This window comes from Pristiophorus japonicus, chromosome 9 (assembly GCF_044704955.1).
Source record: "Pristiophorus japonicus isolate sPriJap1 chromosome 9, sPriJap1.hap1, whole genome shotgun sequence".
Lineage (NCBI taxonomy): Eukaryota > Metazoa > Chordata > Chondrichthyes > Pristiophoridae > Pristiophorus > Pristiophorus japonicus.
The window spans coordinates 206,312,448-206,328,536 of NC_091985.1; the positions used below are offsets into that span (position 1 = coordinate 206,312,448).

Here is a 16,089-nt window from a genome sequence, read left to right on the forward strand (position 1 = left end):
CAAATCATAAAACAGGGCATGTTCCAGATTCAAGCAACCTCCCTTCAGTACTACCTATTGCGCCTCCTGCTGGCCTATAGGTCCCGCCCGCATTCGCTCACGGGAGTCCCGCCCGCAGAACTACTCATTAAATGCATGCTTAAAATGCGGCTGTCCCTCATTCATCCAGCCCTGTCAGACATTGTTAAGGGCAAGCGCCAGTCTCAAATCGAGTGCCATGATCGCAACTCAGTGGGGAGATGCATAGAAATCAATGACCCTGTATTCGTTCTCAGTCATGTTTTGGGACCCAAGTGGCTTGAGGGTACTGTAATTGGCAAAGAGGGGAATAGGGTCATAGTGGTCAGACTTAGCAATGGGCAGATATGCCGCAAACATCTCGACCAAGTAAAGAAATGGTTTAGCATGGACACTGAGGAAGATCATGAGATGTTACCCACACCACTGCCAGTGAACGAGCAACAGGACATTCAACAGCATGTACAGTTCCTGCGGCCAGCCGGACAGGCCGGAATCATCTCAGGTCACCGAGACCCCAACTGCGACGCTCCACAAGAGAGCATTGACCGCCTGAAGGACTCAATCTTTGACCCAAAGACATGGAGGGGAGGTGATGTCATGTTTGTAACCTTTATATAACTGTAACCTTTTATGTAACACTGTACACTGTAAACACCTGAGAAATGTACACCTTGACTACAGGGGGTGAACTTGTGGGAGTCACTCCTCACCTGGTCATTCAGGTATATAAAAATAAGAACATAAGAACATGAGAATTAGGAACAGGAGTAGGCCATCTAGCCCCTCGAGCCTGCTCCGCCATTCAACAAGATCATGGCTGATCTGGCCGTGGATTCAGCCCCACTTACCCGCCCGCTCCCCATAACACTTAATTCCCTTGGTTAAAAATCTATCTATATGTGATTTGAATACATTCAATGAGCTAGCCTCAACTGCTTCCTTGAGCAGAGAATTCCACGGATTCACAACCCTCTGGGAGAAGAAATTCCTTCTCAACTCGGTTTTAAATTGACTCCGCCGTATTTTGAGGCTGTGCCCCCTAGTTATAGTCTCCCCGACCAGTGGAAACAACCTCTCTGCCTCTATCTTGTCTATCCCTTTCATTATTTTAAATGTTTCTATAAGATCACTCCTCATCCTTCTGAACTCCAACGAGTAAAGACCCAGTCTACTCAATCTATCATCATACGGTAATCCCCTCATCTCCAGCATCAGCCTAGTGAATCGTCTCTGTACCCCCTCCAAAGCTAGTATATCCTTCCTTAAGTAAGGTGACCAAAACTGCACACAGTACTCCAGGTGCGGCCTCACCAATACCCTGTACAGTTGCAGCAGGACCTCCCTGCTTTTGTACTCCATCCCTCTTGCAATGAAGGCCAACATTCCATTCGCCATCCTGATTACCTGCTGCACCTGCAAACTAACTTTTTGGGATTCATGCACAAGGACCCCCAGGTCCCTCTGCACCGCAGCATGTTGTAATTTCTCCCCATTCAAATAATATTCCCTTTTACTGTTTTTTTTCCCAAGGTGGATGACCTCACATTTTCCGACATTGTATTCCATTTGCCAAACCTTAGCCCATTCGCTTAACCTATCTAAATCTCTGCAGCCTCTCTGTGTCCTCTACACAACCCGCTTTCCCGCTAATCTTTGTGTCATCTGCAAATTTTGTTACACTACACTCTGTACCCTCTTCCAGGACATCTATGTATATTGTAAACAGTTGTGGTCCCAGCACCGATCCCTGTGGCACACCACTAACCACTGATTTCCAACCCGAAAAGGACTCATTTATCCCGACTCGCTGCTTTCTGTTAGCCAGCCAATTCTCGATCCATGCTAATACGTTTCCTCTGACTCGGTGTACCTTTATCTTCTGCAGTAACCTTTTGTGTGGCACCTTATCGAATGCCTTTTGGAAATCTAAATTCACCACATCCATCGGTACACCTCTATCCACCATGCTTGTTATATCCTCAAAGAATTCCAGTAAATTAGTTAAACATTCTATAGTAAGGTGTAAGGACACTACAGAATGAATGTTTACACTTGTAGGGAAGAGCATAACAAAGGCCATCAATATACGATAGTCACCAAGAAATCAAATAGGGAATTGAGAACAAACTTTTTTATCCAAAGATTGGTGAAAATGTGAAACTCACTACCACAGGAAGTGGTTGAAGCGAATAGTATTGAAGCATTTAAGGGGAGACTAGTCAAGCATATCAGAGAGAAGGGAATAGCAAGTTATGCTGATCGAATTAGATGAGGACAGGCGAGAGGAGGCTCAAGTGGAGAATAAACATGGTCTTGTTGGGTCGAATGGTATGTTTTTGTACCGTATATCTCATGTAATCCTGTTTTTCAAGAAACACTGCTTGAAGGTGGAGATAAATGACTTGCATCCAAATGCAATTGTTGCTTTAGTCTTCTTTGTAAATCACAAAGTCTGGACATAATTTGTTTGTGAAATTAAAACTTGATGTGCTGTTCAAGCACATGAGGAGGGAAAGTTAGCTGAAATTTAAGGGGATAATCAAGTTTGCTTTTTGAAAAGAGCCAGTCAATGTAGTCTTGTCCAAACTACATATTCAGAAAGAAGTTTTTGGAGGGAGACTGTTGTGTTAAAATTAACTAACATCCTTCATCTCGCAGACTGAATTGCTCTCTGGCATATTTTGGGGAATAAAAGGTCCAAGAAGAGTTAAGTAAAAATGGTTAAATAAAATTAAACAAACAAAATGGGTTATAACTTGGAGCAAGTGGGAATGTTTGATCTATGTTTTAAAGATATTAAGATAATATTGTATTAGACAGTAAAATTCCTCCGGGGCTCTTGAATGAAATGGTGAATACTGTATCAAAGTTAATGAAAGGGAGTGAATGAAGATGTAAGATGAAAACAGGAAAATTACACCATCAATTTGGATTTTTTTCTTAAATCATTGTTCTTGGGTGAATTGGCATAAATCATCTGGGTGCAATCTGGTATTAATGCAAATTCTTGTGAAAGTCAGGGAAGTGTAGTAAATTGATAAGATTTATCTTCAAGGTGTTTGTGCCATTGCTTGTACTGAAAAATAAGAAAACTGGATTTGATGCCCTGACCACTATAATGTGGTTTACTTCCTCTTTAAAATATTTTGAATTGTGTGTTTCACTGAAGTTAGGCGCAGTGCTGCAGTTAATTGTGGGTATTGAACTGTTTCTGGTGAATTAATGTGGACTGTGTTATTTGGGAATAGATTTGTGTGGGATCATTCTGTGCTGAACATATTGCTGGGCTGCGGGTTTGGCCTCAGTCCCAGTTAAGAAATGTTGTTGACATCAAATCCAGGGACTACTTACATTATGACACCAAATCCAGGGTCCACTTATACTGTGACACCAAATCCAGGGACCACATGCATTGTGATCCCAAATCCAGGGGGCACTTACTCTATGACACCAAATCCATGGACCACTTACACTGATAAACTAGATTCAGGGACAACTTACACCATGACACCAAATCCAGGGATTACCAATACTGTGACAAAAAACCTGGAACCACTGAAGCACCAAATCCAGGGACCACTTACACTGAGACACCAATTTATAAAACCTTTCACGACCACCGGACGTCTCAAAGTTTTTTTTTTAACAGCCAATGAAGTACTTTTTGGAGTGCAGTCACGATTGTAATGTGGGAAACGCGGCAGCCAATTTACGCACAGCGAGCTCCCACAAACAACATTGTGATAATGACCAGATAATCTGTTTTTTTGTTATATTGATTGAGGAATAAATATTGGCCAGGGCACCGGGGATAACTCCCCCGCTCTTCTTCGAAATAAATGTAGTATCATGGGATCTTTTAGCGCACTTGAAAGGGCAAACGGGGCCTCGGTTTACAGCGCAGTGCTCCCTCACAGGCGAGTGTGCTGCGCACTGAGACTACAAAATTACATAGGATATACGGCACATACACTATCCAGTCCATGCCGGCGTTTATGCTCCGCTTGGGAATTATAGAGCCTCAACATGAGGAATGGTAATCTTCAGCCCAGGTATAGGGGTTATTAAAATCAGAAGAAACAAACTCTAGCTGCCAGAATGAACATGGTTCAGTGCTCAAAGCAATTACGATAAATCCAGGTCTATTGACAAACGTGGCCTTTCAATGGCGGGTTTCTTCCCCAGCATGCACCGCGGGGGAGAATGTGCCGCACCCAGTCTACAAGATCCCAGCGCGCAAGCGCGAAATCCGCCTTGGTTAGGAGCATCCGCGCTGCGTGTAATGGTGGAGAGAGACAGTAGGGAGAGGCTGCGGACAACTCGGTAAGATTCATGGGGCGGAGGGGCGGAGGGGCGTAATAGATCCGCGAGTGGGCGGAGAGGCTTCATAAACAACTGGTGTATGCCGCAAGCCGGGAATAATAATCTGATCGCCCCACGTTTGCAGCTCGCGGCTTTCTCCAATTCACAGGCCCAGGCTAACTGCTGCCATCTTTGTACAGGAAGGCCGGTTCCACGCTCCGCCATGTTGAAACAGTGTGTAGTAAAGCGCATGCGCTGTTCTCTTGGTGCAAAACGTGGGTGGGGCTTCAGTGTTTGGTCCCAACTGGGGCCTAGTGCCCGTGTGAAAATTGCAGCCTCAGTTACTTTTCTCTCACCATCTCGTCTAAAGATGCTACTCAGTTTACATCCCACACATTTGTAGTAAGAGCCCCAGAGATGGGTCCCCTTCTATAGTCCTAGGGCTGGAATGCCTCGTCTACAGTCCCAGGGTTCGAATCTCCATGTACAGTCCCAGGTTTAGAATCTCCATGTACAGTCCCAGGATTAGAATCTCCATGTACAGTCCCAGGATTAGAATCTCCATGTACAGTCCCAGGATTAGAATCTCCATGTACAGTCCCAGGATTAGAATCTCCATGTACAGTCCCAGGGTTGGAATGCTGGGACTGTGCACAGACAAAGAAAAAAATAGAGGCCTTGAATCTGAGTTGGGAAAGCAATCATAGAAACATGATTCAGTTTCTATACTAATATATTTGAAATCAAATCCAATGAATTGTTGCGAGTAGCATATTCCTTTCATGCCAAGTGGGAAACAAGTGATGTCTGGGATGTGCAGAGTGTTTGAGCCTGGTTACACAGCGTGTCTCACAGCTCTCCACTCCAAATGTGCTTCTTTCGGTTCACAGTCTTATTTACAAATCCAACTGACTGGATATACCTCACCGTTTAAACCGCATCACAGAAATATCAGCATTTGATATTTAGTTATGCTAAACCTTAATAAAACATTGGTTAGACCTCAGCTGGAGTACTACGTTCAATTCTGGGCCCCAAACTTTAGGAATGATGCCAAGCTTTTAGAGAGGGTGCAGAAGGAATGGTGCCAGGGATAAGAACATAAGAAATAGGAACAGGAGTAGGCCAAACGGCCCCTCGAGCCTGCTCTGCCATTCAATAAGATCATGACTGATCTGATCATGGACTCAGCACCACTTTCCCGCCCGCTCTCCATAACCCCTTATCCTCTTATCATTTAAGAAGCTGTCTATTTCTGTCTTAAATTTATTCAATGTCCCAGTATCCACAGCTGTCTGAGGCAGCAAATTCCACAGATTTACAACTCTCTGAGAGAATAAATTTCTTCTCATCTCTGTTTTAAATGGGCAGCCCCTTATTCTAAGATCATGCTCTCTAGTTCTAGTCGCCCCCATCAGTGGAAACATCCTTTCTGCATCCACCTTGTCAAGCCGCCTCATAATCTTATACGTTTCGATAAGATCACCTCTCATTCTTCTGAATTCCAATGAGTAGACAACCTACTCAACCTTTCCTCATAAGTCAACCACCTCATCTCCGGAATCAACCTAGTGAACCTTCACTGAACTGCCTCCAAAGCAAGGAGTGGATGAGGCACTTCAGTTATTGGCAAAAGAACCGGAGGTGAGATGTGGAATCATTTGTTACACAGTGACTAGTTATGATCTGGAATGCTCTGCCTGAAAGCAGATTCAATAGTAACTTTCAAAAGGGAATTGGATAAATACTTGAAGGGAAAAATATACTATGCTACGGGTAAAGAGCAGAGGAGTGAGACTCGTTGAATAGTTCTACCAAAAGGCCGGCACAGACATGATGGGCCGAGTGGCCTCCTTCTGTGTTGTACCACTCCCTGACAATGGCAGATAGTCTTACCCAGAGTGTCCTGCATGGGAGGGTATGCCCTATCTCCATCAGCAGGGGGACAGTGCACGGGAAGGGCTGATCCCGGAGAGCGCCTTCCTGTGCGGAGCGGCTCCCGGAGACTGAGCAGAGCGAGCGCGGCCTCAGCAACACCGAATGTAGGTCTCAGACCCCGAGTCAGAGCCGCAGGGCCTGGTGGACGTGCGGCCAGGGCTCCGGCACCAGGAAGCCCCAGGGGCAGCACCTCCCCCACACAAGGAAAACGACAACTTGCATTTATACAGCAGGCTGCTCTGTGTCGGTGTGGGCGCTGGATGCGGAGGTCGGTCCCGGGCCTCCTGTGTGGATCTGTTTGTTGCATCAGTTTGAGCTGGAGTGGAGATGGAGAAGTTGCTGGGTTTAACCCCCAGTATTTCTGAGCCCAGTAGGACCAATAATTTCCCATGTGGGACTGTCACTGAAGGACATTAGTGACCAGTTGAATTTTTAACGACAATCTGGCAGCTTCTTTGGTGACATTTCTCCAGTGCCAGCCCAACAAATGACCAGATTCATTAAGCTCACTTTCACAACCTGTCTTTATGTTTAGGTAGGTTCTCTCTCAACCTTCCATTTCCTGTTTGAAATTCATTTTACAGGGTGTCAAGAGGGGAGGATTTGCAGACGGGAATCTCAAACCAAATGTCACGTCAAGATCTCATGGAGTTACTCGTTACATTGGGAACGAAATATGATCGGCCTTTGAACATGAAAGCTAAAAGCACCGTTCACAGCAGGGAGAAACGGTACATGTGCTCTGTGTGTGGACAAGGCTTCAGCCTATCATCTAACCTGGGGAGGCACAAGCGCAGTCACACTGGGGAGAGGCCATTCACCTGCTCCGTGTGTGGGCAGGGTTTCATTCGGTCATCTGACCTGCTGACACACCAGCGAGTTCACACTGGGGAGAGACTATTTACCTGTGCAGTGTGTGAGAAGGGATTCACTCGGTCATACCATCTTGTAACTCACCAGCGAATTCACACTGGGGAGAGGCCGTTCACCTGCTCCGTGTGTGGCAAGGGATTCGCTCAGTCATCCGTACTGCTGACACACCAGCGAGTGCACACTGGGGAGAGACCGTTCAGTTGCTCTGACTGTGGGAAGGGATTCACTCGGTCATCTCACCTGCTGATACACCAGCGAGTTCACACTGGGGAGAGGCCATTCACTTGCCCCGAGTGTGGGAAGGGATTCATTCGGTCTTCCGACCTGCTGGCACACCAGCGATTTCACACTGGGGAGAGGCCGTTCACCTGATCTGAATGTGCGAAGGGTTTCACAAAGTCATCCGACCTGCTGATACACCAACGAGTTCATACTGGGGAGAGGCCGTTCACTTGCTCTGAGTGTGGGAAGAGTTTCACTCAGTCATCCAACCTGCTGAAACACCATCGAGTTCACACTGGGAGACACCATTCACCTGCTCTGAGTGTGGGAAGGGATTCACTCAGTCATCCCAGCTACTGAGACACCAGTGAGCTCACAAGTGACTGCAAGGTTTGAATTCTGCTGTTGTTGCTGTTAATCACATCCTGGATTGAGTCGTGTTAATTCTGACTGTTGGAGTTTGTTTCTGCTGGTGTTGATAATCTTTTAACTGAGCTGGAGTTTAATATTTTGATATTTCAAATAACAGTGTGTCGATATTTAATGTCTCCTAGATAAGAGGAGACTAATTGATGTCCTGTTACTGACTGCGACATTTTTGGGCCTTTTCTCCTTTCTAATTCTACTTTATTTCAGTTTTCATACCTTCAGTTACTTCATGGACAAATCCCAGCTCCCCATACCTCCCAGCATGCCTCTCCTAGCCTTGGGATGCAGCGATGGTATTGGTAACATGCCCGGGATCACGAAACACAAAACCCAGTCTGTGAATCACTTTCAGCTACTGGACTTTGCGTGTGCCCCACAGCATCTCTCTCACCCTCGATGTGTGAATAGAGCATCACGCCTGCAAACATTGTCTTGAATTTAAATCCACTCAGAAAATATATTTAACCAAACATAAACAAGTAAATACATCATGGCCCAATAATGCAACTTTATATTCACAGCAAGAAGTCTGTTATCGAACTCCTTGAGTAGACAAAATAAATATCCCAAATGTAAGAGCTCCTCGAATCCTTCAATACCTTTCAAATCATGACCAGTTCCTTCTTATTCTAGAATTCCCCATCCCTGTGGGAGACAAAATTGGTTAAAAAATACTAATTGGAAATTTCTAACATTTTTTCTCTTTCTGGTGTTTAAAGCTTCTTCTATCAGAGAATCTCTGAGGAGACTCTTTGATTTAAACACAGATCTCTCCTCTCTTATATCTGGGATTAGAGTTACGGGGAATTTAAAAACCTGACCACTCAAAAGGGCCCGTCAGTCATATGCAGACTAAACCGATCACACAGCTCGGTGTCAGTGTGAACTATTCCTCTCTCCAGCCTGTAACCGATGAAACTTGTAACACTGAGGCTGAAATTCCACTTCTGTGTGCCGGGGTGAAGGCAGTGCTGAGCACAGAGGGAGCAGCAAACTGGGTTCAGAGTGGGCATTCTGGCTTTGCCCATTCCTGGGGTTTTCCCCTGAGCATGTGCTGGGGCCCAGTGGGCATTCACTGCTCTGGGGTATTTCCGGGCGTGTCCTCACTGCCCCTGGAATTCCCACACATTGCCCCCTGGGTGTGAGGCCAGCGCTCTGTGCCTTTAAACACTGGAGTGAAGCCGAGTCCTGCAGGCACACACCAGGAGGAGTTTCTAACTGTCTAGACCGACCTTTTGGGGAAATTAATCACACTTTTGGGCCAGTTGTGTTTTTTCCCATTGTTCTGTTTCCTGTTCCTTTGGTTTAAATCTTTATTTGTTCCCTTTGGTTTGGTTTCACTTTCACTGCTGGGCCACCCACTAAAAGCACTTTGTCTGATCTGCCCGTGGGAATTAGCAGACCCATGGTAACACTGGTAAGACATTCTATTCCACAGAATCGGCTAGTTGGAAATTCTAATCAGATCAGGGGAAAGAACAGGGTTTGTCTGTTATTGACCACAATGTAAGCTTAAACCAGAGTGGGTAATCTATTAGATTATAATGTGCGATGTTTATACCTATAATTGTGAAACTATAAGAAATAATATAATTAACAGTAGACAGAGTAGTTTAGGGATATTGAGAACATTACTGAAGAAAAGTATATGCTGGGATCCAGGGAATGCGTTCAAGTTCCAGCTGTCTTTTCCTTGCTTCCTGCCAAAATCCAGCAGAGAAACCAGGGATGGATCACTGCAGGGAATAAAAGTGAAGGGAGACTGATGTAAGGGGGCAGTCGGGACTGGAGACATCGGAGATCAAGCTCAGGGTGCCCGAGGTTCCATCCAGCGGGCTGACCTCGTGTCAGTTACTGTGGACACGCGGGACTTGCATGTTTACTCTGATTGATGGATCAATACAAGATACAGTACTGGGCAGAAAATCTGCTCATCTTATATTTCTTATTCAAGTTGCTGAAACTGGATTCTCAAACCTGCTAATTAATATCACATGGCATTAGCTAGAATCTGACATCTCTTTACTGTTCCACTCTACTCCTTTTACACTTTTACCGTTAAATCTACTTTTCCGACCATTGTCTTCTCCCAAAATATATCACCTCATATTTCTCTGCATTAAATTTTATCTGACATCTACTAACCTGTATATTCACACACAAGTCACTTGCAGTCCTCACAGTTGGTCATAGTCCCAGATTTGGTGTCATCTGGAAAGTTGATCATGTGCCCCATATACCCAAGTCCAGATCCGGTCTCTATATTAAGAGCAATGGTCCCAACACTGACCCTGAGGGACACCACTGTTTACATTCCCCCAGTCTGAAGAACATCCATTAACCACTACTCTCTGCTTTCTGCCTTTTATCCAACTTCCTGTCCACACTGCCCCACTCCCTTTAATATCGTGAGCCTTCATTTGATAAACAAGCCTCATGTCCGGCACCTTATCAAACACGTTTTGCCAATCCACCTGCACAACATCCACTGCATTTCCTTTCTCACTACACTATGTTATTTTCTGCAATAATCCCTGCTGTCTCTCCTGAATAAATCCACTTCACTACCAAATGTTGCAATGTTTGCTCCACACCACAGGGTTTCATCTGCTTAAAGGCACAACAGAAAGGTCCACAAAGCGGCCCCGCGGCAAACTCCAGGAGAGGGAGGAAATGAACGTCTGTAAATGAAGGAGACCGGTGAGGGAGCGTCTGTAAATGGAGAATTGTTGACTGGTCAGGGAGTGACTGGAAATGGTGACTGGTGAGGGAGCATCTATAAATGAAGGAAAAATGGAAACCAGTCAGGAAGCGTCTGTACATGGAGGAGAAATGGTGACTGGTCAGGGGGTGCCTGTAAATAAAGGAGGAATGGTGACTGGTCAGGGAGCGTCTGTAAATGAAGAAATGGGGACTGGTCGGGGAGCATCTGCAAATGAAGGAAAAATCGTGACTGGACAGGGAAATGAAGGAGAAATAGTGACTGGGTTCAGTTGTACACTCACTTGTTCCTCTCTCTACCCTGTCATATGCAATATTTATGGAGGATTTTTACTAAATCAGATCAAAAAAATGATAAATGATACAGAAAGTAACAGATTTCACATCTTATGCTGTATCTAGCCCGTGCTTTACCTGCCCTGGGAGTGTTTGATAGGAGTTTGTAGAGGGACCTTTACCTGACCTGGGAGGATTTCATGGGACAGATTAGGAGTTTTACTCAGTATCTATCTGGTGCTGGACTTGACGTGGGAGTGTTTTATGGCAACTTTAAATATGCTTTACACTGTATCTAACACATACTGTTCCTGACCTGTGAGTTTTGATGCGTAGTTTAAATATGCTTTACACTGTATGTAAGCCAAGCTGTACATGACCTGGGAGTGTTTGATGGGACAGTGTAGAGCAGTGGTGGGCAAAATATGGTCTGTGGACCATATTCGGCCCGAAAAGACATTCTATCCGGCCCGCTGGATGGGACAGAAATAGAACGCGAGCCGGAGCTCGAGCTGCATATTCGTCTATCCACTTTCACTTCTCATGGGTCAGAGCCAGAACCGAACTGCAGCCAAAGAAAAACCATAGTAATACTTAATTCAAAATAATAATTCTCAAAATCGATTCACCCCGGCCGATTAAAAGGATCCATTCCGTGAGACTTGGCCCCAATGGCGGATGTAAGTACCCAGAATGCACTGCGTACTAGAATATGCCCTATCCAATTTAGAGTGGGGTCATGGCTGCTCATCTCCGCAGATCTTTTACTGAAGAAAGTGGCCGGTGCTGCATCTTTCCTCTCCTGGTATCCATAGTATGACAGCAGGGGAGTTCTCATCTGGCACCAATTGGGACGGTATTAATAATCTTTGCAGAGGGATATGAGGATAACTGAGGTGGGAAATTGATGCTGACACAGGCTCAAATGAGGGTACAGTTCTCTTTCACAGCACTGATTTACAGAGGTTGTGACGGTCTTGGATCTGGCCTGGAGACGACGAAGGTTGAACAGGTTCCCACTGGTTCTATAGTTTAGTTCCACTCCAGCGGGGAGCTTGTTGAATGTGAGGTGGAGCATTGAGCGAGGAAGATCGAGAAGAGGGTTGGCGTGATGGCACAGCCCTGCTTGACCCCAGTCCAGACGTGGATTGGGTCTGTGATGGATCCGTTGGTCAGGACCATGTCATCGTAGAGCAGGTGGAGGATGGTGACAAACTTTTGGGGGCAGCCGAAGCGGAGGAGGACGCTCCATAGTCCCTTGCGGTTGACAGTGTCAAAGGTCTTTGTAAGGTCAAAGAAGGTCATGTACAAGGGCTGATGCTGTTTCCTGCAGCTATCATCGCCAGCATCAAAGCACTGACCACACTCGACCAGCTCCATTGGGTGGGCCATATTGTCTGTATGCCTGACACAAGACTCCCAAAGCAAGCGCTCTACTTGGAATGCTTACACAGCAAGGGAGCCCAAGGTGGGCAGAGGAAACGTTTCAAGGGCACCCTCAAAGCCTCCTTGATAAAATGCAACATTCCCACTGACACCTGGGAGTCCCTGGCCAAAGACCCCCCTAAGTGAAAGAAGTGCATCTGGGAGGCCGCTGAGCATCTCGCGTCTCATCGCCGAGAGCATGCAGAAACCAAGCGCAGGCAGTGGAAGAAGTGTGCGGTAAACCAGTCCCACCCACCCTTTCCTTCAACAACTGTCCGTCTCACCTGTGACAGAGACTGTAATTCCCATATTGGATTGTTCAATCACCTAAGAACTCACTTTTAGAGTGGTAACAAGTCTTCCTCGATTTCAAGGGATTGCCTATGATGATGATGATTTACAGAGATCAGAAGATACCACAACATTTTCAATTTTTATCTTTGATTTATTTCTAGGTGGTATCGACAACATGTTGTGTATGTAAGATAGCATCTGACTACTATCTGAATTTATGTTTATGCAATCTTCATGTTTATCAAATGTTCCCTCTAATTTTATTTCCATGCGTGGTCCCTTTAAATTTGGTCCTTGGCCACGAGGCAGTCGCACATGCGCAGTGTCTCTTCCAGCGGCAGGAGCTGGGGATGGGCCTGCGCGGGACCACGTGATTGTTGCTGACCGTGCAGCCATGCGCCTTCGGGCCAACATTGGTGGGCAGCCCTCAACAGCTCAATAAAACTTGTTAAGTGGCCCTCCAGTCCAAGTAATTGCCCAGCCCAGGTCTAGGTGATGAAAGCCATGGTGAGTTGCTGAATCTTGTAGATGGTACACACTGCAGCCATGGTGCACTGGTGGAATGTTATCAAATAAACAAAAACAGGTCTGTTAACAAATATAAACAGTAATCCCAGCCGCCCAGATCAGGTGTAACTGCCGTATATTCTGGGTTGTAATGGTTCACATTAAGGACACACATGAGATAATAACAAGGCATTGTTGTGTGTATTGTACCACATTGTAATGCCAGAGTCCCGGAGAGTTTGGAGGAACTTGATGAATGGTCTGAGAATAATTGTGTTATGGGCAGGAGGGTAAGACTGACCAATGGCTGTGCTCCTGGAAGTGCAAATATGCCCTGCTCTTACAGCTGTGTGGGGCAGAGGAAACAGACAGAAGGGCCGATATAGAATGACAGACTTTCCAATCTGGTGTCCATTCCATTATAACCACATACCATGACCTCTGCTGCAGACCCGGGATTCCAGGCTGAGGGAAATAACCATTGCAAAGAAATTAAGGGAAACCTGATCGGTGAACTCCTGGTAAACTGTGGGAGGGAGTAGGAGCTGGAACTCCAAATAGAGAAATACTACCGATTAAAAAGGATTATATTCCAGAACTTACTGTTCATAGAGTTAAACCTGTAGGGCTGAGGACACAGGAGTAAAACTGGGAGTAAATCCTTGATGGTTGTGACTGCTCCTGTGAGACATTGCAGTGGATCCCAGCAGAGAATCCGGCTGTAGATCCCCACAGACCATTTAGGGAGTGCAAGGTACTGAAGGATTCTATCATGGCTCTTTAAAGAGAGGAAATATCCCCAATAAACCATTATACACAAACGGATAGTCCCGGAGATTCAGAACACATGGGAACAGCTCTTGTAGTCTGTCCACAGGTGAATGGGACTTTGAGGTCCAGTGTTGATTGGTGGAAATTCAGCGCCAGGATCGATTGGTCACAGACACTCTTCGCCGAATTCACTGATTTCTGGCCACTCTGAGCAAAGCTGAGCTGCTCCCCGCCATGGCCAGTGATTCTGGCAGAGGAATGTCGCTTTTACAGCCCGGAGCAAAGGGCTTTCACCCACTGCTGGACTTTCTGAGTTTACTGGTTGCAGTCAATCAGCAATAATCTGAATCTACCCAGCATCTCCCGGGGTGTAATTTTCAAACTCTAACACTGTGCTGGGACGGCATTGCAGTATCGGCCAAAGGCAGCACATGGGCCTTAGATACAGACCCAGAGAGCCTCCCAATACAACTTGGTTTCATGCCCCACACTAGCCCCATTATGGTCTCTCTCAGGGGGATTTCCTGCCCGTTTTGCAGGGTCTGGAGTATTTTCTGTGGTGTGGGTCGATAATATAAAGAACTGCCGCTGAGTTTATGAGATAATAAAACAAGAGGGATGGAGCTTACCAATCCCAGCACAACATGTCCCCTCTATACAGTGCGGGGAGACATGGGGCAGACACCGGGACTTCCTTCATGTGGACCGTGGTGACAACTGATGTAACTGGGGAGACAATAGGTTCTGTTCGATTCTAAAACACGGAACAGTTCATTGTTTCTGACTCTCAATGATGTATTATTGGAGAAGGTTAAATTGGAATTATGATTAAAATGTTCCTTGTTAAAATTTCGGATCTTTGTTACTGGCAGTTCTGCTCTAATGGAGTAGGAAGATGATCCGAGCCAGGCCTGGTCCAGATTTAATTTCACAGTACAGGACTTCAGACTAGTTCCAGGAACATCCCCTGCTCCCAGTCTCTGAAACACTGGCTCCTCACATTTGGACACTGTGTGTCCACAGTCTCATCCAGTCTCTGAGACACTGCCTCCTCACACTTGGACCCCAATTGTTATTCACTGTCACTGTTTATATTCCTCTATCCCCCGCTGCTGGAGTTCTCTCACCACTCGGCAGGTTGCTGTTTGCGACGAGTTTTCCATCCGGAGGTTTAGCGGGATGCTGGCCATTTCTGATGGCTCATTATCCGCAAGGCGCTGTGAGACCTCCAGCCATTGGAGGCTGTGTGGACAAGAGGCAGAGGCTGATGCTGGTGTCAAAGGACTGAGGTTTGTGAGAGACTGGGGAAACATGGGCTTCACAAACTGAAAAGGAGAAGCTGGAAGGAGCTCGGAACAAGGTGGTTATGCGGGACTTCGAAACATCACTTTAAGTTAAATTGTGAGAGAAGGACTCTGGGACACGGGGTAACACTGAGCGAAGATAAACTCAGGACCAATCTCAGGAATTCCTCTCCACCCAGAGAGTGACCAACACTTGCAGCGGACTCCAGGTGGAGCTGGGGGTGACACTCACTGCCAAGGACAACCTCCTCCTACTGGTCCTGGGCTGTGTTCTCCATCGGCCTTTTATCCTCAGGTGGTCCTGGGTTGTATTTCACACAATGAGAACAAGCTGAAGAGTGTGTGAATGTGAGGCTTCAGTGTGAGAGGAACCAGCTTCCTCAGACACGTGCTGTGGTCCAGAAAGTTTCACAACCGAAATGCCGCATTGTCCATGTCATTGCTGCAATGATTTCACCGCCAGATTCCCCGCCCCGCCTCCACCCAAGGCGGGATCCCAATATCGGGCGGTAACTATCGACCGTGTGCTTCCGCCACATATTAGATTTGGGAAACCCGGAGAAAACTCTGCCGGGATCACGGCGGGGTCACTCTGGATGTCTATGAACCAAGGAATCAAATCCAACCCCCGGGACAGATGTTTGTCTTTCCGTGTTCGGGAGTAAAGTAGCGCCTAGACAGAGCACACAGAGTAAATCAGGTTGAGCAGGATCCGAATGGAGCAACGGAATTCGCCCAATGTTCCCTCCATTCATTGTTCTCTCTCCGCACCGCCCAGGCCCTATAAGGGCTGGTCCGCCGTTAGGGCCTTTCCCTGCCGCTGGGTCACTGCACTTGTGGCAGGCGAGGCTCTCTGGCGCCATCTGCTGGTAGCAACTCAACCGCATTCAGGCTCTTTCCCCACCGCTGGGTCTCTGTACCTGCCTCGGGCCGGCGCGGCTCTCTGGCGCCCTCTCCTGGCCCGCTGTATAATGTACGATTGCTGGTTGAGAGCCTTTCTTTAGTC

At 46.5% G+C, this 16,089-nt stretch overlaps 1 pseudogene; it reads left to right on the plus strand.

The window, feature by feature from the left end:
- Positions 1-4,319: 4,319 nt before the first annotated feature.
- Positions 4,320-16,089, plus strand: part of LOC139273490 (zinc finger protein 850-like) — a 298,805-nt pseudogene continuing 287,035 nt past the window's right edge.